The sequence below is a fragment of the Malaclemys terrapin genome, chromosome 14, assembly GCF_027887155.1.
Source record: "Malaclemys terrapin pileata isolate rMalTer1 chromosome 14, rMalTer1.hap1, whole genome shotgun sequence".
Lineage (NCBI taxonomy): Eukaryota > Metazoa > Chordata > Testudines > Emydidae > Malaclemys > Malaclemys terrapin.
The window spans coordinates 12,169,031-12,192,342 of NC_071518.1; the positions used below are offsets into that span (position 1 = coordinate 12,169,031).

The 23,312-nt window shown below is 42.8% G+C and overlaps 1 long non-coding RNA gene across 4 annotated transcripts in view; it reads right to left on the reverse strand.

Moving 5' to 3' along the window:
* The window catches only part of LOC128848900 (uncharacterized), a 90,972-nt gene that overhangs the window by 63,496 nt on the left and 4,164 nt on the right, over window positions 1-23,312 (reverse strand). For 3 of the 4 annotated variants that reach the window (XR_008447128.1, XR_008447126.1, XR_008447129.1), the window contains exons 2-4: window positions 23,133-23,186; window positions 20,105-20,338; window positions 13,139-13,267 (exon numbers count right to left, since the gene is read on the reverse strand). This is a non-coding gene — a long non-coding RNA (uncharacterized LOC128848900). The remainder of the gene's footprint in view (window positions 1-13,138; window positions 13,268-20,104; window positions 20,339-23,132; window positions 23,187-23,312) is intronic. The other variant, XR_008447127.1, reaches the window with a different exon arrangement.

Here is a 23,312-nt window from a genome sequence, read left to right on the forward strand (position 1 = left end):
TTGGTTTCAGTGGGCTTTGGATTGGGCAGATTAACCTGTTTTTCCCCAGGGTCGAACCCATAGGTAGAGCCCTGTGAAATTCATTTTCTTTGTTATAACTTTGAATTTTATTTTGGGGGGGAAATTTATCCCTTAAACATTTTGTTTTATTTCTTTTTATTATATTTACATTAATAAAATACCTCAAATGCCTACAAACAAATAAAAACAGTGTATTAAGTCCTGTTTAGCTATATTGCATCATTCATTATTCCAGGCCTTGAGACACTCCCCTCCCCCAGCTTAGTTAGCCACTTTAAAATACAGCTCCTTAGGGTTCCCCTCTGAAATGTGTCCACTGCAGCCAGCAAATAAACCCCACTGCTCCGTCCCCACTCAGTGACACAAACCCCATAGAACACCCTAGACCCCAGATGCCCCCTCTATATCCCTAGGGATCCCTCCCCAAGCATCCCCATCCCCCCGTACATATTTCCCCTCTCCCATTGAACTTTACACCTCCAAGCCCCCATTAGCTCCAAAACCCCTTCCCTCCCCACCTTAAATATTCCCTCTCCCGCATTGAGCCTCAACACCGCCCATTAGTCCCAGGGGCCCCTCCTACATCCCCCATTATATATTCTGCTTCCCCGCTTGGGGCTGCCCACAGGGGCGGGAGAGGGAATTGGTTACTGTACTCAGGGGGTGGGAGACCCTGGGGGAAGGGTTGCAGAGCTATGGGTGTTGTGACCTGGTCCATGGGGATCAGTGCTGCTCAGGTTTGGCCCAGCCACCCTGGGATGGCAGCTGGGCCACATTTGAGTGAGTGGGGCTGTGACACCATGCTAGGGTTACCATTTGTCCGGATTCCCCCGGACATGTCCGGCTTTTCTCAGGCCTTGGCTACACTTACCAGCTAGTTCGACGGCTGGAAATCGAAGTTCTGGGTTCGACTTATCGCGTCTAGTCTGGACGCGATAAGTCGAACCCGGAAGTGCTTGCCGTCGACTGCGGTACTCCAGCTCGGCGAGAGGAGTACCGCGGAGTCGACGGGGGAGCCTGCCTGCCGCGTGTGGACCAAGGTAAGTTCGAACTAAGGTACTTCGACTTCAGCTACGTTATTCACGTAGCTGAAGTTGCGTACCTTAGTTCGAATTAGGGGGGGTAGTGTAGACCAAGCCTCAGTTAAAAATAGCGTCCGGAGGGGTTTGTAAATGTCCGGCTTTTCCCCCCCCCCCCCCATGCAGAGCGCACGCAGCTGACAGGGCAGCCGGCCGGATGGTGCCACTTGCATGGGCTCCGGCAGCCAGAGAGAGCCCCTCCTCCATTTCCCCCTCCTCTCCCCTGCAGCTGAGATCACTCCCTCCCTCCCCTCCCTGCATTCGCCGCTGGCCGGCCGTTCGCAACGGGCCTCCGGCAGTCTGGAACTCCTCCCCCTGCCCGGCGCGCCGCTCAGCAGCACTCTGCAAGGGCGGGAACCGGGCTATGCGCTCCGTGGGGGAGCGTGGCAGCGTGTCGGGCTGCATGTGGAGCGTGACACACTGTTCTGAAGGGGTCAGGGGGTCAGAGAAGGGGCAGGGAGGTTCTGGAGGGGGCAGTCAAGAGACAGGGAGCAGGGGGAGGGTTGGATGGGTTAGGAGTTCGGGGGGGGGTTGTCTGGGGATTGGGGATGTAAGGTTTTGGGCAGTCAGGGTACAGGTAGGGGGTAGGGCCCTAGGGGGGCAGTTAGGATGGGGGGGTGTCAGGAGGGGGCAGTTAGGGGACAAGGAACAGGGAGGCTTAGGTAGGGGGTGGGGTTCTGGAGGGCAGTTAGGAGCAGGGGTCCCAGGAGGGGGCAGTCAGGGGACAGGGAGCAGAGGGGTTTAGATGGATCGGGAGTTCTGGGGGGAGGGGGCTGTCAGGGGGTGGGGCGTGGTTGGATGGGGAGTGGGAGTCCCTGGTGTCTGTCTGGGGGTGGGGGTGTGGATAAGGGTTGGGGCAGTCAGGGGACAGGTGGGGGTAGGGGATAGGGTCCTAGGAGGCCAGTTAGGATGGGGGGAAGGTCTCAGGAGGGGGAAGTCAGGGGACAAGGAGCAGGGAGGCTTAGGTAGGGGGTGGAGTCCTGGGGGGGCAGTTAGGTAGGGTTACCATAAGTCCAGTTTTTCCCGGACATGTCCGGCTTTTTGGTCCTCAAATCCCCGTCCGGGGGGAATTGCCAAAAAGCCGAACATGTCCGGGAAAATAGCTTTGCCGGTATCCCTGCCCCAGTCCCCTGCTTACCTTGCGGCTCCCGCAGGCTGTGAGCTGCAGGAAGATTCCCCCGCGGCGGCTGCTGCTGCTGCTCCCCCCAGACACCTCAGCTCTGTGTAGCTGAAGAGCCGAGCTGCCTGAGCACTACCAGCTTCACGGTTTGCCGGGCAGCCTCTAGACCCTGCGCCCCTGGCCGGGCGCTTCCCCTCCTGGGCTCCAGCTGCTCTGGGGAAGCGCCAGGCTGGGGGCAGGGTCTGGAGGTCTGGGGGCTGCCCGGCAAACTGTGAAGCCGGTAGCGCTCGGGCAGCTGTTTTGTGGCTGGGAGGGAGGAAGGGGAATGCGGGGCGCTCAGGGGAGGAGGCGGAGTTGGGACGGAGTTGGGGCGGGAAAGGGACAGAGTTGGGCGGGGCTGGGGGCAGGGCCAGGGGCCCATGGAGTGTCCTCTTTTTTTAATGAGGAAATATGGTAACCCTACGCCATGCGCCAGGTCACAATGCTGACAGAGGGCAGCTAGGTCCAGCCCTGAAAGACAGGAGCCATCGCTGCAGGGTGAGTTGTTCGTTTTGTGTTGGTTTTTTATGTCTTTTTTCATTTTATTTTGTGGTATTTCAAAGAGGCAAAATACACGGGGCTCTTCCCAAAGCAAGATTTAGATTAAATGGGTTTGCTGGTTCACCAGATGTAGAAATGGGGCCAACGCTCTTGTCTGATCACTGAAAAATGAATTTTCCCTTATAAACTTTGGGCTATAAATGCATAGACTGAAACAAAAGTTAGAAATAAGATGACTCCAAACAGCTAGGGTATTACAGAAATTGATAATATCTTGCCATCCAGATTCAGCCACACAGAGGCAGGAGCTAGGAGAAAATATTTGTTTGTGGAATTTTCCAGTTGCAGCAGCAAGCTCATCTCTTTCTGAATGAAAACAGCTGCTGCCGAGCTGACCTTCCCGGTCACCTGATGTAGGCTCAGCCAATAAAGGATAATGGAGACTCTGATGGAACCATGTGACCTTTTCCAACACAAAACATACTGTGGACAACCCTCTGAAAATGTGTGTGGCTACCCAGGCAGAGCAATAATTTGCAATAAGTTTTTCTTTGGGTGCTTCAGGAGTTCATAATGTTCACTGATAGTTTATGAATGTAGGTGAAAACTGACCCAATGGTGGTTTCATGTACTGTTGTGTTTTGAGTCAAACATTTTGCACAGCATACAGTTGGATACATGCACTGCTGAAACAGGTTGCTTGTAAACGCCATGTAATTATGAACTGTACTAACCAACAAGCAGCCACATCTACTTGACTGCAACTCAGCTGCAGAAACGTCCATATGAAATGGGCAGCCTCGCCTGGTTCAAGAAACCCCTCCAATAAATGCTGTTAATCTCCTGCTAACCATATTTTGTAAATACGAAGACATGGTCAATGGTCCCACTGAAAGCACATTTCCCAATAATGAGGGAAATGGTATTTACAGGAAGGATTTAAACATTTCTTTAGTACCGTAGCATGCCTTTTTGTACGTCCTATATGAACCCCTTAATGCAAGGATGACTAATGTATCCATCTCATTAAATTTTTACAGCATTCCAGTGCTTGAGTGTTAAATGTTTGTTTCCAGTTTGTTTCCTCATAACACTGTCAAATAAACTCCCTCTATTTTTATTTAGTGTCTGCCCATAGCGTTCCAATGCCATGTGAAGACACGGCATTTTAGTTCATGAGGACCATGCAAACATATTTTCTACCTTCTCTCACCACTTTAGCTTTTATTTTGTAATTCTAGATTTGGTTGCCTATTATTTTATAAAATAACCTTCTGTATTACATGCATCTTGGGAAACAATAATTAGAATTTTCAGTTAGAAGACATATTATATGCCAAAAAAAATGAACTGAACACTACATGATTTGCTTAATTTGCACTTTTCCCTCTAGAAAGGTGATGGTGTCCTACTAGTCAGGTAGTTGAAGACAATTTGGGGAAAAGGTACAACAGGAAAAAATAAACTTTAAGGCTTCTAACAAACAGGACCTTCATGGAGCCAGGTGAAAAGGTCTAAGAGGCATCTGTAGGTTATTTCACCCTGAATAACAAAGGTTTATAGGTTTGGGGATAAAGCAAGATTACTCCGAGAAATCATACATCACTAGGAAAATAAAGACAAGGTATAATTCAATCAGTTTTAATCTACCCTTTACAATGCAGGCAGGTCATCATGAGATCACCAGGAATCCCTATGTAAGCATTAAGTCGTTGTCTTCAATTAGTCTGCAAGTTATAGTTTAAATGCAGTGCCCCCCCCCCCCAACACACACACACATCTCAATTAGGTATGCAAGATAAGAGCCCAATAAATGATTTCTCAAGCCTAATATTCTATACCATGGCCTTCTGGAATAATCACACAATAGGAAATCTTTTTACAACGTGGTAGATGCAAACGGTGGTATTCGGAGAGCAATCTATTAGGGGCCCATGGACATTTCTCTCTTTTTTTCTCAGGTTATATCTGAAAAGATTCTAGGAACCAATCTTTCATTCATCTTTTTAGTAATAGAGTTGGGCCAAGCATACTAGCAACCCCATAGCTAGAGGTCTGTTAGCATTTGCAAGATAAGACTTTGCTTTCAGGAGTTTATAACTCAACCATAAATGATTGCTTTAGGATAGGAGGTCTTGGCCCACTAGCAATTTCCACTAATGAATACAAGCTGAAAGATAAAAGCCACATTTCCAGTGGGAACACATGGGTTGTTCTTTCTACCTCATATGGCTTATTCCTACTTGAGAAAGTGGTTTAGGTTTGTAAAGGACCTGGGCTTGATCACCACTTTGTATGGTAACAGCAGACTCTATAGTTCTTTGTTTTGTTTTGTTTTGTCTTTTGAGGGTTTGGAGGATTTGAGTAAATTAGTAAATTGGTGGCTTTTTAATAACCAACAGGTAGCATGATGTCAATTTGTGGCTGTCTTGGGGCAATGCAGAGGAAGAAATGAAAGCAATGATTGTCAGGTAGCTTATTAAAAATAATCAAGGAGATGGTGACAGATAAGCCTAAATCTTTTTAATGAAGTTACATAAGTGAAATCAAAGGATCTGTGTCACTGCAGTGGGTGAGGGGTGAGCGGTGAGCCACTTGAAGTATCCATCATCAGCTTGCCATCGGGGGTTAGTAATAATAATTTTCAAGTTGAGTTAACTAGTTCATTCTGCAAACAACCTTTTCCCCCCCGCCCTTCTGTTTTTTTCCCCCATCTCTTTCCCTTGGCATGTTTCCTATTTCTCAAGCAGCAGCTGTGCGCAGTTGAATAGTAAATCAAACACCCTAAAAACTGTTGTTTTAATACAATGCCGAAGATTTCCAGATTCTTTTTTTCCCCTTATTTTTCTTGATAACCACTCTGGCTTATCTTTGTCTGGTAGTAAAATAACTAATTCTCGTAACAAAAGCCGGACCTGTGTCTTTTTGTGGAAATTAGTGGGTGAAAAGGAAATAACCCACAAGCAGTTTAGAGAAGTAGACATTAAAAGCTTGTTGTGTTAATAATGTTAAATACATTTTTTAAGATTTCAGTGGCAAATGGCTTTCTTGTCAGACTCTCATGTGGCAGAAACTCTTTCTTTCCTCCTCATGGTAAGTCTTTGGAGAAATCAATGTTATGTTTCCCCACAGCTTCCATTTCTTCCCCTCGCTGGGCCGCACCATCTGGAAGTGTCCAATTTCCTTCAAGTCTTCAGGTGGCCGCTGTTGGTCTGAGGCACCTTCTGGAAGAAGGTTCTCCATATTGTAGGGACAACCTCTCTAAGCCTCAACCACCCAGCCTGACAGCCTTGATTCCCCTTTGAGTCAGTGTGGAGCTTTTCCAGGCCACAGCTTCTATCATTACAGCAACAGAGTGAGCTTTGCAGAGTGGGAAAGAGTGGATGATTCCCTGTTGGCAACCCTGGAATGCCCTGAAGCAGACAATTCACAGTTATCAAGAGCTCGATCTGCCTAAGAAGCTATTGAACTTGCATTATCTCTCTGCAGCTTGGCTTGTATAGTATGGGACGCTCAATTTACAGCACTCTCTGATTACAGACAGGACCTGGGTTTTGATCTGAGCTATAGATGCAACTGACCAGCAGTGAACTCCTATGCAGTAAAACTCCGTCTGTAAGGAGTTAGAATGAAATTTGTTTTGATTACACTCACAATGTGCAAATTGCAATTCCACTGGCAGCACAGCCCTGCTTATATAGTGAAACTGTCACGGGGAGGGGGAGGGGAAGCAAATGTCTTCACTGCAAGAGTCTATTGTGATCCCTGATCCTATGAAAGCAGCTTCATCATAACATCATCAAAGGGAAAGGAAGAACACAGGGAAAGGTGTACAAGCAATCACATCACATTGTATAAGCAGTCTTTTCTAATAAGCCTCAGAAAGCACTAGCAAAATCTTTGTGTCGCTATCCGCACAGCTGAGCTAATAACATTGCCATTGTGACACTCTCACTGACAAAAACCAGGAAATTCAAAGATAAGACAGACACCACGTCCTTGACTCCAGCCATTGTGAGAAAAAAGCCTGACGATATGAGTGAAAGAGGAAATATTAGCCCTGGCTGTGAGCTTCACAGATTTTGATGATGTCCCTTACAAACTGCGGTCCAGTGTCAGGACATGTGCATGCAGACTAAGTGCAATACCATATATGGCCCTTTGTGGTATTTGGTTGCATTTAAAAAGGAACACGAAAAGAAAAAATCTTTCCATAGATGGCTGTCAGACTCTCTCAAAGCTGTTCCACTGTCTATAGGGAAACACATAGAACACCATTGCTCTCCCCTGCAGGGCAACCTATGGCGGTATGAGGGAATGTCAGAGAGTTTCCTCTTGAATTGGATTTTCCCTACTAGGGAACGGGCCAGGGGCCAGCTCAGAATCCCTGCAGATCCCCCAGTAGCCACAAGAGCCCAGGACCTTCTGCATGGCAGTCGTGTATCTCTACGTGTCAGCTTTGCGTCCTCACCCCACCGCCTTAGCAGGTGGACTTCCTGCTGTGGATGTAGAGGAGCCATGGAAGTGTAATATCGGCTTGGGCCTGCCTGCCTCCCTCTATTCACAGAAAGCTGTCCTGGGAAATCACTGCATTGCACCCCCATTCCATACATGGAGGGTTTAGGGGAGGGAGTCAATCCAATCATTTAGGACTGCTTAAGTATGCAAACAGGCTTATACAAGGGCCTATTATTTAAATTATCCAGGTAAATACATCATTTGGTACACAAATTCTATGTAGTTTGCAATGTAACTTACACGTTGTACCCAATCATTGGGCTCTTGTAAGAAGGATTTATGTGGTATGAAATGGGGGAAATGGATCAGCTCAGGTGGGACTGCTGACAAGATAGCAAACTTTTTTACTTCCTACAGCAACTGGTACAAATCTAACCCACGATGGTAATGACAAGGAGTTGTCAGCCCCTGATGGCTACCTAGAATGAAACCATGTTGGACAGGTGTCCTCATCCCAGAATTCACCATGATACCTTTGTTGCCATCACAACAGAGCCATGGAGGATTAAATGGGCATTAAATGGGGTCCAAATCAACATTTTGCCTAGGGAACAGAACCCGCAGAACAGGGTTGAGGCCAATTGGCTGGGCAGTCCAACGGCTTGTGCAGTTATCTGTTCTGTGGAGAGAGGCTTTCAGACCAAAAAAGGTAAACCCAAGCGACTAAAGATAGGCTCCTAATTAGAAATGGCCTGATTTTCAGAGATGCTGAGCACTCTCAGCTGCCGTTGGTTTCAATGAGAGGTGGGGCGGCTCTGTAACACTGAAAATCAGACCACTTCCTAAATGTTGAATTTAGGAGCCTAACTTTAAGCACCCAGGCAGAGACTGTCAAAGACACAGGTGGCAGCTAGGTATCTAACACCTTGGCATTTCCCCCTGCCTATCATGCATGCCTTTGAAAGTCCACCCTTGTTTGAAAATATTGGTCTCATATGCCAGTGCTGTCAAGCCAATATTTTTCACCAATGCTAAAATTCACTTGAAAGAATCTACTTAAAAATGAATAAACGAAGAGATTATGCACGGATTTGTATGCATGGATTCATTGGCATTGTCTCATATACAACAACTGCAGCATATTGAATCCTAAATTGGAGAATCATTTCACAACACTTTACTGTATATTTTAGTCCCATCTCTTTGTATCTTTATCAGAAGCCCTTATATGTCACCACTCATCTCTTCCTTTGAAAGAGCAACATTTGCTTGATGAAAAGTGGTGAGGTAAACTTTTCTTTTAAAGTGATCCTGCTGGCAATACACTTGCCCCTCGCAGGAAATATGTCTGAGGATTTGCCCTTCGAGGAAGGATTTGCCCTTTGTGGGATGTAGCTGGAGTTCAGAATATTCCAATTTGGGAATAATCTGGTTCCTTTTAGATCTCTGAATGCAGAAGAGGTCTGGTGGGCTAATCTGAGTCATTTTGAGGTTGGAGGGAGATGATATGCCACAGTCACCGGATATACAATTGTAATCAGTATGTTGTTTTTAAGAACATGCCACAGTCTACAGGCGGGAGATTTTTCAAAGGGCAGTGAGGCACCAAACACTCATTATCCCTTTGCAAATCTTCCATGTCCCTGCTTTTGTGAAGGGCTCTTTGGAAGCTTTTAAAAAAACCAACACTACACCAATCTCTTCTCCCCAGCAGTATTTCTTGTTAGGAGGATGACAGAGCCCTTCTTTCCCGTCACCCCCTCCCCCCCCACAATTTGCTATCAGCTGGCTAATCTGCCTGACACACAGCTGCGAGAGATGAAAACTGTACTGTTGATAGATGAAACTTTGGATAAGATTACATGGTTTTGAATATCTTGATGACATATTTGTCTGAAAAGTCTTTTAGAGGACAGCCTAATATAAATGCACGGAAATGTTTCTAATGACTAGCATTTGTCTACGTACTTAGTTTGAAAGATGAACATTAACGTGTTCTTCGGCTGTCATTTGCATTTGTATGTGGAGACAAACTTTTCAATAATCACTTCTTCAAGCGGAGAAGAGTTAACTATTTATGCAAATAGACAGGGCCAAATTTCTCCCTGGTGTAATTCTATTGGCTTTAGTGGAATTACCCCAGTGGTGGAATTAGTGCCAACTTGTTTGTAACAGCATCAAAAGGCAAATGCTGTCATGTAAGGCCATGTTCACTGACCTCACTTGTGGTGATGATGGGAGTGCAACCACTAAAAAAAAAAAAAAAAAAAAAAAAAAAAGAGTTTACTAGGAACTACTAAAAGAAAAAAACAAGGTCAAGGCAACCCCATCTTTCATCTACTGTGCTGTGCAGAACCCTCATTTTGTTTTGTATTTTGCACTGATGATTTGAATTCAAAAAGACTTGTTGTAGTCATATTATTTTATAGTTTTGCATCACCAAATAGTGTGCTAGACACTTACTGGGACAAATAGAAAGGCATAGAATATAATTTTCAAAAACTTCTAACTGACTTAGGAGCATACATCCCATTTTCAAAGGTGATTTAGGCATTCAGGGCCAGATTTTAAAGGTATTTAGGTACTTACAGATGAAGATAGGTTCCTAGTGGGAGTTAGGTGCTTAAATGCCTTGGGTCCTAGGCATTTTTGAAAATCCCACTCTGTGCCTATCTGCGTATTTAGGTACCCAAATACCTTTAAAAATCTGGCCCTAAATCACTTTTTAAAATGAGACTTAGGCTCCTAAATGAATTTGGTGCTTTTGAAAATTTTACCCAAGGTCTCTGCAGCAAAGAGTTTACAATCTACAACCCCAGGGCTGCATGGGGAGCGAGAGTAAGCCTTATCCCATTCCAGTCAGCGGAGCTGCAGATGGTGCAGGGGCACATGCACATAAATTCATTTGCAGGATCAGGGCCTAATTTTAGCGATGATTTGACGCGTGAGGCAACTGAACAGTATGGAGGGGTTCAAGTGAGGGAAGATGAGCGCCGCTGCGTTAAGATTAGGGAGTAACTCAGTCTGGACATGTGTACTCTTGGAGGGTTCATCCAAAGTAATTTAGAGAGAGCGAGAGAGACTCACTTCATTCAAATTATTGTCACTGTGAGACTGAGCTTGACACAAACACCAGGAAATTTGGGGCACAGCTGTCCCAGCATCTTGAGCTCTGTTGTGCACGGATGCTGAAGCACATGTGGTCCTCTCCCGGAAGTCCCCACAACTTTATGAGGTCCCCTCCCACTGTCCTGTGTTACTCTGCGCTGCAGAAAGACGTTACACATTCTTCTATGTGGCACTGTAGATTGTACTGATTAGAGAGCAACAGGAAACCTTCTAATGTTCTTCGCTGGGGCGGGGGGGAGAGAGGAGTAACATTGCATATATAATAGAGCAGCAATAGGTATATCACTTGGCTCTTATACCTGTCCATTTACTTAGCTCAGACTCATGAATTAAATGTTTTCCCACTGGTATCTCACTACTACGGGACCTTTGATAATGGCTTCAGTGCTTAAGCGTAGCAGAGCTGTTCAAGTCTGAAGTTTCCTTACTCTTTGGGTTTATGTTCAAAACATTACATTATTTTGTTGCCACTTTTAATTTCTTATTTCTTTTAATTGCAGCACTGGATTGTATACGGCTTTATTTGGCAATGTTGTACGGTGATAGATATCACTTCTTGTTGCTTCATCCCCACCTCATAGCACTATCTCTGAAGCCCTGCGTTGGCACTTTTTTCCCCTTTCAAAATATTTTGACATCTTGATGTCTTCTCCATAGACTTGCACTGACATGGTGTTAAGAACTTTGTGATGACACTACATCCCATTTTAGTGAATGGTGAAATGGCCTTGTCACAAACTATATTATGGAATATCACCACTTTAAATCTACTTTAAGGACTGACCTGCTCTATTTTATATAAGATATGTGCATTTTTAAAATTTGTTGTGTGTGTAGCACATGACAAAAATGAAACTAGGTCTAAACTACTGCATGTTATCTGATGCTATAACTGAAAATAAACTTAATGGGCCAACGTCATCCCCGGTGTAACTCATTTGAACTCAGGGCAGTGGTGCAACAAAGGAATTTGGCCAGACAGATTTATAGTTTTTGAGCCCAGTTTTTTCCAGCTTGATAACTTTTCTACACCAACATCAGGAGTATACAATTTATCAAAATTAAAATCAGGATTAATAATGAAAAAGCTAGTGTGAGCATGGTAAAAATGGTCTCTGCTTGAAAAAGAACTGACAATCACCTTTCTTGCTCTTCGGCAGGACTACACATAAACACATGCTTAATGGCAAGCATGTGTTTACCCCATTGTTTTCAATGGGACTTAAGTGTGCCCTTTAGGTCAAGCACATGTTTAAGCGCTGTACTGAATAGGTATCCTTTTGTAAATGAAGCCTAAAATTGTTTAAGAACAGCTCCTTCAATATTGAAATACAACTCAGGTTTTTTTTTATTAAAATATCCATACTGTATAAGAAACCAAATTTACTATGAATCGTACCTTTGAGTGCCCATACTAAATTAACGTTTATCAGGTTTTAAAATATCAGCATAAAATTGGTATTTCACGCAAAATTCTCCACTGATGATGAGAACCCCAGGTAGTAGGAGGGACCCAATCTATTGTCTTTCTTTCAATGCTGTGTCTGTTCAGTTGTGCGAAGTATATTAAAAAGTATTGCTCTTTCAAAAATGGTGCCATAAGCTACTCCAACGGAATTCATTTCTACTGACAACTACTTTGATGCTTAGCATGGTTTTGTCAGAGTTTAATGAAGGCCTCATTGCTAGTGTGTAGCAACAATTGGTTTTGCAGCAACAATTGGTTTGTGGCTGCTTTAAACAATTATAGGGATCAAAAATAGGTCCGTTGTAGATTTATTAGACTGTCTGCCCTTTCTCTTGCTCATTAAAGACTTCAGCCACCACAAAATATGAATCGCGAAAATATAATGGGTCAAATTCTGCTGTCAATGTAAAAGAATGAATTTGCCCCATTAATATTTGGGACAATCGTTTCTTGGATGAATGGTACAAATCAACAAGTTAATACAGATGGTTGTGATATCACTGACAATTTTAAGGCCTGAAAACCATTTGCCTAAGAACCTAGAATAGACTCCCATTTTGTACCTAAATTTCCAAAAATGAATAGTGGTATAGGCAGACATGCATTTTGAATTTGAGCACACAGGATAGAAGTAATGGGCCAAATTCAGCTCTGCTTTACCTGCAATGAAGTCCAATGAGGTTTCAGTATCTACATGATTCTCCTATAAGCCTACCCAGCCTAGAATCTGAAAATCTTGTGTTCTTCCTGCCTCTCACAGCATCGCACAATTAGATTTTAGCTGACAGCTTTATTGATGTGTGAGGCAGAAGAAAATCCACTCCACTCTGGTGGTGAAAATGTGGTTTGTTCAGGAAAGGGAACAGATACGAATCGAAGACATATGGAACAAGATGGTGTCATTTTTAGCTTGATCCTTTTCTGACCTCTAACAACATAAAATAACTTGTCACATATTACTATTTATTATTTGTATTGCAATGGTCCCAGTCCTGGACTAGGGAACTCATTTACTAAATGCTGTCAAACATAAAACAAAAAAATGGTCCCTGCTCCAAAGAACTTACAATCCAAGCACCAGTACGGTCTATGCAGCTGCTCCAGCTGCATTAGTACTTATGAAGTTACTTGTGCAGCTTCAGAATAGATCTGCAGTAGGACTGAGTTTCCCATATATTCTGGAACAACCTTTCCATCTATTATTTTTTGCAATTAGGAAACATGAAATGTTAGTCATCTTCTCCACCCAAGGAATTTCATGTTACATATTATTTCAAATGACTGAAATAGGTTATGTACACATTGGAATGGGTGAACTTTTACCTTTCCTACTGCAGGTTATCCATGACATCCTGGGAAATCATTGACTTTCCAGCTATTGATATTGGTGGAGGGGGGAGGGGGCGATCTCATCTTGCAGGAAATGCTGACTCAGAGATTTCTTAAGAAAATCTACTTTCCGAGCAGAGGAAGAGAGATTCATTATTTGCTCAGCTTGGTGAAATCTAATTGTAATATTTATATTCTGTATTAATTTGATTCAGTAAAGATTTCTGACATAGGCAAAGAAACCAATCGTAATAATTTGTTCTGAAGTTTTTATTATTATTGTGTTTTGAATTCAGGTATTAAAAGAAAATCAAACTTGCAGACATTTTTCTCGACTTACATTTAAGGATAAAGTTGCTAAAAACATAATGGGTAAAGCTCTAGCCCCAATGGAAATCAATGGCAAAACTCCCATTGACTTCAATCAGGTCAGGATTTCACCCACTAGATATAGGTCAGGTTATTGTCTGGTGTAAATTGTTGAAGATCAATTGGAATGGCCAATTTATACCAGCTTTGGTCCATAATTTGTGCTGTTTACGGTCACATGCAATGTGTGCATAAAGCAACTGCTGTACATTAAAATACAAATTGAACAAGCCTGCTTAAAGAACAGGCTGGTAATACCAGTGGCTGTGTCTTAGTGTATTTTTTCCTCTAAATTTTCAAATACTTATTAGCATTCCTTCTTATTTTTATAGCAATAGCACACAATAAACATTTCTTTTCTGATTAAGGGATTGGAAGAGAACTGAATTATAAACAGTATTAAAATAAGAGGGAATTTGTATCCTGTGCTCTAAAGGCCTGAGTTTATATGACCTTAAACAATCAGTCTGAAGAAGTCACATCAGCAGCTGTACACATTCCACATTACTGAGGAATTAAAGTAAGCAGCTTTAATATCTGTGAAATGGCACAGGACTGAAAGAGAATCATTCCAATTTATGAACTTTGTATCTGATTTATTAGTGCAAGTCTAGCAATTTCAGAACCACCAATTGCTTTAAGACCACCTCCAAAGTGTTTTTATCACTTACAGTAAATGTGCTAACATAATATTTTAATTAAAACATTTAAAGTGCATCAAACAAATTTATTGATGCTGCCAGAAAAAAAAGAAATTCTGCTATTTGCAAAATCTCCTGATGTATGCACCATGTTGTGACCCTGTTAAGACTGCTCTTAAACATTTCAGCTGGTGTCAATAAATTAGCAAAAACCTCCCCCCCACCCCCAATATCATATGTAGTGCACAAAATGCATGGTTAGAGCTTGTAGAAAGCTATTCAGTTATAGTATCAAACATTTGTGAACACAGCATTTATATTTGCTCTTTGAACACGAACCTGATATTGAAATGATATAAAAGTCCCAAGAGCACTTTATTTTGATATTGGCATTAAAAGTGCTTTTTCTGTTAGTGGGAGAGGAGTTTCCTCTTAAAAAAATAAAAGCCAATATTAGCCCTATCAAAACTTTAGCATCCTGTTACCACCAGCGTGCAGTATTAAGTATTCACAACTGAAGCTGGTTTTTATTAAAAACCCTTTTGCCTTCTGCACAGTGGTCTCAGAACTGACCCTGGCTCCAGAATTTCTGCAGCCCTCTCTGAAAAAAGAAAAGTCCACCCTTATACCCAATTGCGTTGACATCTCCTGAAAAGACACGTTCAAGTTCCAGCACTTTCCAGCTTTGTGCTTGCAGAGATGATGAAGGGGGAAGAGATTTGCTCCTGACATAGGAAAGAAGGGGCCTCCATCACCTCTTCCATCTCTGATCATTCACTCACTGCACAGCTTGACCCCAAAGCACCATGGCACAGCAATTCAGCGCAGAAAGGCAGTTGCACAGGGTCAAAAGCAGATTTCTGCTTTACCACACAAGAAATGAGACTGAGGGTTTTTTTAGAAACAATATTTTGGCTTCCTACTGGGGCATTCATTATAGAGGCTAATAATTGTCCCAGGTTGGCTTTCCTACATATCTTATCTTACATATAAGCATGCTTGTCTATGACATAGAGAGAGTAGTACCATTGATAGGACTGATAGTACCATGTGACTGGAGACATATTTCCAAACCAAATAGCTTTGTGGCCTACACTGGCCTGGGGACCTATAACAACTCCCTTTGAATATCCATGCTGCCCCAACCAAGCTGCTATACAAAGTGTTTGTGTGCTTTTTGTGTGTGTGCACATCCATCACCGAAATTGCCCACCTCTGGTTTGAAACACGGGTACTGCTAACAGTGCATTTTAGGAGAGAAAATATAAAAGAATATTATATCCAATGAAATCTGCAGGGGGAATTTAGTCAAGCTGAATGCCATTATCCAAATTGGGATCTGGCAGGAATACTGAGAATATCCTTACTCTTGCCAAAAAAAAAAAAAAGTGTCATGCCATTCTTTGATCCCAAGAAATCAGAGCCTTGGTTTTACATTTAATCCCAAAATTGGCTGCTTCAGCAACTCAGTGGCCCCAGCACCATGCTAGGGCATTTGTTCAATATTGATGATTCAAAGGCATGATCGCCACCTACTGAATCATCAGCTCCTCATCCTGCGTGGTCTCCCATCCTCATCCTGCGTGGTCTCCCATCCACATCCTGACGACTCACCTCAGTCCTGTTTACCATGTCAGTGCTGACAAGATCATATCACAGGGAATTAGTGCCTCCCTGTTCCCTTGCACTCCCTGTCTGTTTGTTGTATCTGTTGTCTCGTCTTAAATGTAGATTGTAAGCTCTTCAGGGGAGGGATAATCTTTTTGTTTTGTGTCTGTACAGCACCTAGCACAGTGGAGTCCTAATCTATGACTGGATCCACTAAGCTATACCACAGTACAACTAATGAAAATAATAATTATGGCTGATGGCAGGTAGCAAAGTTAGGGGAGTGAGGGCATCAGTATTTTCTAGGGGAAAGAAAGGAAGACTACAAAGGTAGCAGCAACTCTCACTTCTCTTCAGTTAAACTCCCATGGATTATTCACTAATGACTTAATTTTCAAAGCAAATGTGTGTACATGATTACTAGTGCACCTAATCTCTATGCACATTAACTACATCTTCATGTGCAAAGAAGATACCTAAATATTCGACCACCTCAATGCATAACTGGTCACTAAAATGCACAAATCCTCCTTGTGTACGTGCAATCATGGCATACAAGCAAAAAAAACCTGCACGCCATTTACGGAACTGCCATTTGAAAATCTGGCCTTCTGTGTTTCAATTTGTTTTCCAACAGAGTGTTTTCTCATCTGAAAGGTTCATTCCTAGTCCAAATCGATAACCCTCAGGTTTACAGGCTCCTGGACAGCTGTCCATCTTTGATGGGGATCACTGCAGTCTTGATGCAGCATTCTCGTCAAGGATCAGGGCCTGCTGCGGAATTGGTCTCCTGGCAACCCAACAAGCACAGATGGCCTGCCACAGGCTACATGACTGCAGTGGTAGCTCTCTGGCGGCTTAATGTGTACCTTGCCTATAACTGTGCTTGCCCTTGTTCAAGTCCCTACTCCAGCCCCACTTCCCCTTCACCTCCTGCCTCTCTGCTAATCCTGGGTGACCCTTGGGCTCTGGCATTTGGCTCCTGCCTCTCTGGTACTGATCATTGGCCCTGCCTCTAGATTATGACCCTGGTTAACCCTCCAGCTCTGGGATTTGGCTCCTGTCTCTCTGATTCTGACCTTGGGCTCATTCCTGGACTCTGCCACCCTAGACCCAGCTCTAACCGGTAGACTGAACTCTTTCTTTAACCACTAGGCAAGACTGCCCACAGCCTAGTCTCTAACACTTTCATTGCATGCTCTACTTTGCTCAGAACTGACAGTGATTGGAATGGCTTTAGTGAGACTTTATTAGCAATGTTATTTATTTACTGTTAGAAGCTTTGGGGGACGGATAGCTCAGTGGTTTGAGCATTGGCCTGCTAAACTGAGGATTGTGAGTTCAATCCTTGAGGGGGCCACTTAGGGATCTGGGGCAAAATCAGTACTTGGTCCTGCTAGTGAAGGCAGAGGGCTGGACTTGATGACCTTCCAGCTCTAGGAGATAGGATATCTCCATTAACTTATTTTTTTTAGGTTTCAAATGATATTTACCCACTAGACATTCATGAAAGAAAAGGTGGATGTAATTCTTCCAGGATGTAGGAGGGACTTAAGTTCATATTTTGACCTTCCTTTTGTGCCTCATTAAATTTCTACAAACATGGAAACATTCAGGAAGAACCTCGCAGCAGAGTTACACAGCTCGCCTACTGACCTGACAGGAAATAATTATTCTGCTCTACAAATTGTCCCACCTAGTTTTGGATGCAGTGAAGGCAGGAGGGGAGACTGTGCAAAGGGAGCAGACATTTGAAAGGAAGCTGGCCCTGATTCAGCTCAGGCTTCTGCTAGCAAATAGCCAGCCACAGACTCTGGAGGCATAAAGTCCCCCTTTGATGGGGAAGGGAAGTTTGGAGAAGGAAACATCTGTAACTTCCCTCCATTGGGCGAGAGGGCACAGACACTTAGTAAGGAGATGCGGGCAGAGCTCCTATCTAGCTCCTCCTGAGTCTCCACCAGCAAGAGCTTCACTCAGAAACTAGAAAGCTGCTCCCCTAACAGGAGCCCTGATGCAAGGAGGCAAGGAGAACACTGCCTGCTTCCCTGAAGGTAAACCTCCTCCCCAGCTGAGGCACAAGGGCACTTCCTGGAACAGGGAGCTGAAATTTATGCCAATGTTAGTGAATCTGACCCGGTGTGTATCAGAGATGCACAGAATGACCTCCAGCTAAGGCAATCTTAACACAGCTTGTACTTGCTCAGCCGTGGGGAGCCTGATGTGGTAGAGCTATTGTCTTCCTCAGTTTTTGTATTATTATTATTTATTTTATTAGTAATTTGTATTACAGTAGTGTCTGCAACTCTAGACATGAACCAGGACCCCACTATGCTAGGCCCTGTACAAGCATGCAATGATTGGGCATAAAGTACAGGATGTACATATAAAAGAAATGAGAACTCTGCTAATTGGGATTCTATGGCCATATTTAAGGTCACGATTCTGAGAAGTGCTGAGGGCACACACCTCTGCTGATTTAACTGAGTTGTAGGGGTTCAGTATCCCTCGGTATACAGCCCTCCTCTCCCCCTGGGACCAGGGAAATCTGACCCTAAACCTTTGTGAGAACCTCATCCGGCTGTTCCTCAGACACACATCCTTTAACCCACATATTTCAATGTTTTACATATGGGCAATGGCCAAAGGAGTTCAGTTGGTAATTCTTTGTTTATAACTAGGGGGGTGGTGTAAAAATGGCAGAGAGTCTCTGAGCCTGGTCAGACATTTGGGCTGGAGCCTGGACCCTGAGACCCAGTGAATGGGGACAGTCTCAGAGCCTGGGCTCCAGCCCAAGCCTGAACGTCTACATTGCTACTTCTAGCCCGGTAACATGAACTTGAGTCAGTTGACCTGGGTCCTGAAACTTGCTGCTATGGGTCTTTGGTAGTGTAGATGTACCCTCAGTTTACCAGGTTCCCTTGAACTTTTGAAAGGCTTCCGCTGGGTCCATGAGTAAGGTGGAAAGTTGCCCTGTTGAGAATCCTGTAAACCTTAGTTATTTGATCCCTACTATATTACCCTGGACTGATGATAAAGGAGACTCCTCCCAGCCTGGAACCTTGGAGTATCTGGCTCTTGCTTTGCTTCTACCAGGTGCCTTGCCGCTGAACTGGAGCTGGCAATCCAGCAATGTGCTAAGCCAGTCCGCCCCTACATTTGCTGGGACTGCCCCTGAGACAAAGGCAGAAAGGTATTGGCTGAAGGGCCAAATCCTGGAGTGCTTACTCTGTTCTCACTCAGTCCCAACTCAGGCAAACTTCTTGTGTATCAGCAACAGCTAAGTTCCAGTCACCAAAGTTTTAGGCCAGGTGATGGTGTTAGGGGCCACTTGGTTTTCAGATCTTAGGTTGGGCTTGCAGAATTATTGCTCAAGAAATGAAATAGTTTTAGACTCTGATCACTTTTGAACTGGAAATCATTGGGATGGAAGGAACAATACATTGCCCCTCACCACCACCTAATTAGACAGAGTCACTTTGCTGATGGGGATTTTGTACTCAGAACAAACAGTGGGAGAAAACACTCTTGCTAAGTTATCTCTTCTTATGTAAGCCACAACACTTCCTCAAATGCTTGGAATCACCTTCTGTTCTTAGAAGCAAAGCAAACAAGGCAGTAGAAATGGCAGTTGTTCCCTCTTCAGTTCTTCCTGTCCTAACTGCCCCTTGCTCTACAGGAAATTGATATCGGATCTATATATGGTACCTGATCCTCGTAAGTGATCCCTTGTTAAATGTTCCAAAGGGAAGGGAAGAAAATTAGCTGAGGTCTCCAATTTTTTTCTCCACCTATAAATATATGCAATCTTCAAATCTCTCCATCAGCTAAACCCCGCAGCAGTGCTTATTAACAAGAACTGTCATAATTGAGCCCATTTTGCACAAATTTACTATTGCTGTCTGAAATAATTGTTTTATTCTCAAATCCAAGTAAGGAGGATTCTCCCAGGATTTCTGGAGAAATCCTGACACTGATTTTCATCCTCAACTTTCAGGAGTGTCCATGTGTTTCTGGGCTGCTGCTTAACTAGGGTTTTAACCTAGTGATTACTTGGTGGATTGTGTGTTTTGGTTTTTTAAACAAACTTAGGTTTTGCTTTCAGAAGTGGCAGTAGGGCACCTGGAGTTTGCCAGAAGTGTAAATAATCCTATGAATGTCCATATATCCTGAGCAAGTGGTTCCTTGGGCAAAGATGATGGCTTTTTGCTTTTCATAAGCTACGTTAGTATCAAGAGAATAAACATGAAATTGGTGGTTTCATTTCAGACATTTGTAACAAGCCAGGCACATCGATTAGAGAAGGATTAAACAAACACAATAGGATAAAAGCTTTAATTCTTACCTAAAGATGGTTCTGCAAAATGATTAAAGTGCCTATGTACTCTGTGACCTCTTGAAGTGCTATTACTGCTCCAAGAATGGAAGCAAATGCCTTCTGAATGCAGTTCAGAGCCACAGTGCAGGTGCTTAGCTTTACAGCGTGCTAGCTGCATGTCATCTTTGATAGGCTGGAAAATTGCAGAGTGGCTGTACAGTGATTCCCAGCCATGAAGCAGACACTCAATGCATCTCATTCCTTGCAATTAGGAGAGAAAAGCAGAAATGCATAAAATTTCAAGCAGCATTTTAGTTTGCAGACCTCGTCTCTTATCTAGCACTTTCATGCTCATGTCTCAGGCATGCAGGGACTGACTAGGCCTGGACAGAAATAAAATACCACAGCACCATACCAAAAATAAAACACACTTGCAGAATTTGGTTCCTGGCACTTGATCATCCGCCAACTTCTTATGTTAGAAAGTTTAAACATAATCAAAACCTACCAACAAATTACCGAGACAAATACTATTGTTCCAGTCTACTCTCTTCTAACATCAGAGAACAAACCCCTAGTGCAAAAATACAGTCTTGTGATAAAATGACTAATACATGACTAAAGCCATTTTCTATTGTGCAGGAGTAGCTTGGGATCATTTGTTTTTCATGGCAGAACCCTCAGATGGTAAATTCCTATGTTGGTTGGTATTATATTAATGACCAGGATTGTTAGTCACCTCCAGGGAACTGAAATAGGATGCCACTCTGGTTGCCACTATTAATTCCAACTGCAGGTGTGAAAATTAATTTCATGGGTTTTTCTATCATTTCCTTTTTCTTAAGGATTAAAGTTATTGCACAACCGTGGGTTCCAGATGGGGCAAATCTGAACTGAATCTTGTCTAGAACTCCCATGACAGCAAGCTAATTCATAGGAGGGAGGGCAGGAAAAAAATGATCTCGGGTTTCCTTTTCATTGTTGCTAAAGACATTAAATAATGACACCAAAGGAAATCAGATCACATAACATATATTCACATGCTTCTTTGCATCAAGACCTTAAAAAAGCAATACAGCACATTACAGGTTATTTTAATCCCTATGGAATAATAGCCCACAGTGTAAAACAAACAAACAAATAAATAAATAAATAAAAACAGCTTAAAAATATCAAACCAAATGAAATGTAACTGAATTATTAGAAGTACAGTTTTCATATGCTGTGAAAACAGTACAACTGCCAGATTCTCGGACCGACGCTGCTGTGTCTGCACAATCAAGAAGACCATTCCAACAAGGGCATTTCACATACTGAAATCAGACTTCGCATCATTAACCCTCAACTCCATTCAGTTCAGTGGGCAGAGCTGTTGGTCCTAAAACTGCCCAGTATTCAGTCACACCTCCTAATACCCAAAACATGCTCAGAAGATATCCTGGGTAGGCCACACCCAGAAGGATAATTAAAGATTAGAGGTAATGTAAAATCCTTATGTATTTTTTGTACATGCTGGTCAACCTAAGCTCTGATATAAAACTTTGTTCTCATGTGCCCCACCTTCCATCTGGGGAGGAGGGTATGTCTCATAAGATTTTAAGCTAACATTAAACCTCCCAGCACTGTAGGTAAGTATTATACCCATTTTATAGATGGATAAGCAGAAGGTGTGAATATCTTACCCTAGGTCAATGACAGGGGATAGAACCTAAGGATCTTGACTTCTAATCTTCTGCTTTCATCACTAGACCAGGATCTATCACTATTTTAGTGCCATTCACTCTTGTGCAGTGTGCCATAAAGCACTTTACACCTGCTCTCTGCTCCCCTGCACCTTGTGCAATCATTGATACACCAGGGCAATATGAGTGCAGAGTGGATGTAAAATTTACACATGCCCTCCCACTTCTGTCCTGGTATAAAGGCTGCACAGGCAATGGCAAACCAGTCACTTTGTATTGTAATGAGCCTTCATGACACACCAGTCGAGCTAGGCATTTCAGAAGTTATTTGAAATTGACTATGAAATTTACATTATTTACTATGAGCAATTATTGTACTTTGCTATTTATGTTGAATAAGCCAAACAAAGGCTGCTCAGCAGGTCACACACAGGACAGTGTATCACAAATAATTAATCAGACTGTTCCGTTTCTAATTTCAAGACATTGAAACAGATTTGTTTAAAATTCATTCAAGTTCAGATCTTTTAATAAAAAAGAACAGGTAATCCCTTAACAGCTAAGAAACTCTACCACCCCCAATTATGCTTTTCCCCCCCTTAGTGACACTTGAATTCCAGAAAGAAATGTCAAATAAAACTCACTCTTTTCATGTCAGTATTGCAACCTTTTGTCAAAGCTTCCTAATGTGGTTGAAACATCTTAATACAATACAAAGGAGGTAGACAAGGAATTACTTTTTGACTATATATATAAAAATACAGTGTTCACATTTATTAGATTGTTGAGACATTTCAAATATCCTTTGCCTGACACAAGTCCTTCATTTCCCACCTTTGAACTAATATTATCTTTGTCTCTGTAGAATTTTGAAATGAACTTAGTGCATGAGTTTTCACTGGATTTTGTATTTATCAGTTTCCGCTGATTCCAGTGTAAATACCACCCTATATAGCTTCACATAATGGTTCGAGTTATAAATGATAAATTCCACTACATAGCTGGATAAAAATCTTTGTTTCAAGTATTTATTTCTTTTAGATGGATATTTCCATCATAAATATCTTTATTGATTTTTAAACGGAGACAAAACTGTACATAAAATGAGCAAGCTATGAACAATCAACATAAAACGTTGTACAGACAGCTACCCATTGCAATCTTATGTCGTTTCAGCTGCATGTTTGTGTTTTCCTTCCCTTTAGAGGAGAAATTATTCCCATATCCCATGAAATTGTTTAGATTTGTCAATAATCTAGGAATATTTCTAATACAGAACCAGGAACATTGTAAGCATGCCGGAAAAGTACTGTGACTGGTATGAGAGTGATCACGTAAACAATTCTGGCTCACAATACATGGCACATACTTACATGGTCAGGTACAGCATTGGTGCTCCATCTCTTTGCCTAGAGAGTATTCTGCACCTTGGGAGAATAAATTAGAAGCATCTGTTAATACCTCACATTTTCTAGTGCTCAAGGAATAAGACTATCTGGGATGGGAGATAAGAGGGAAAAGGAATAGCACTACACAAAACAAATGAAAATGTA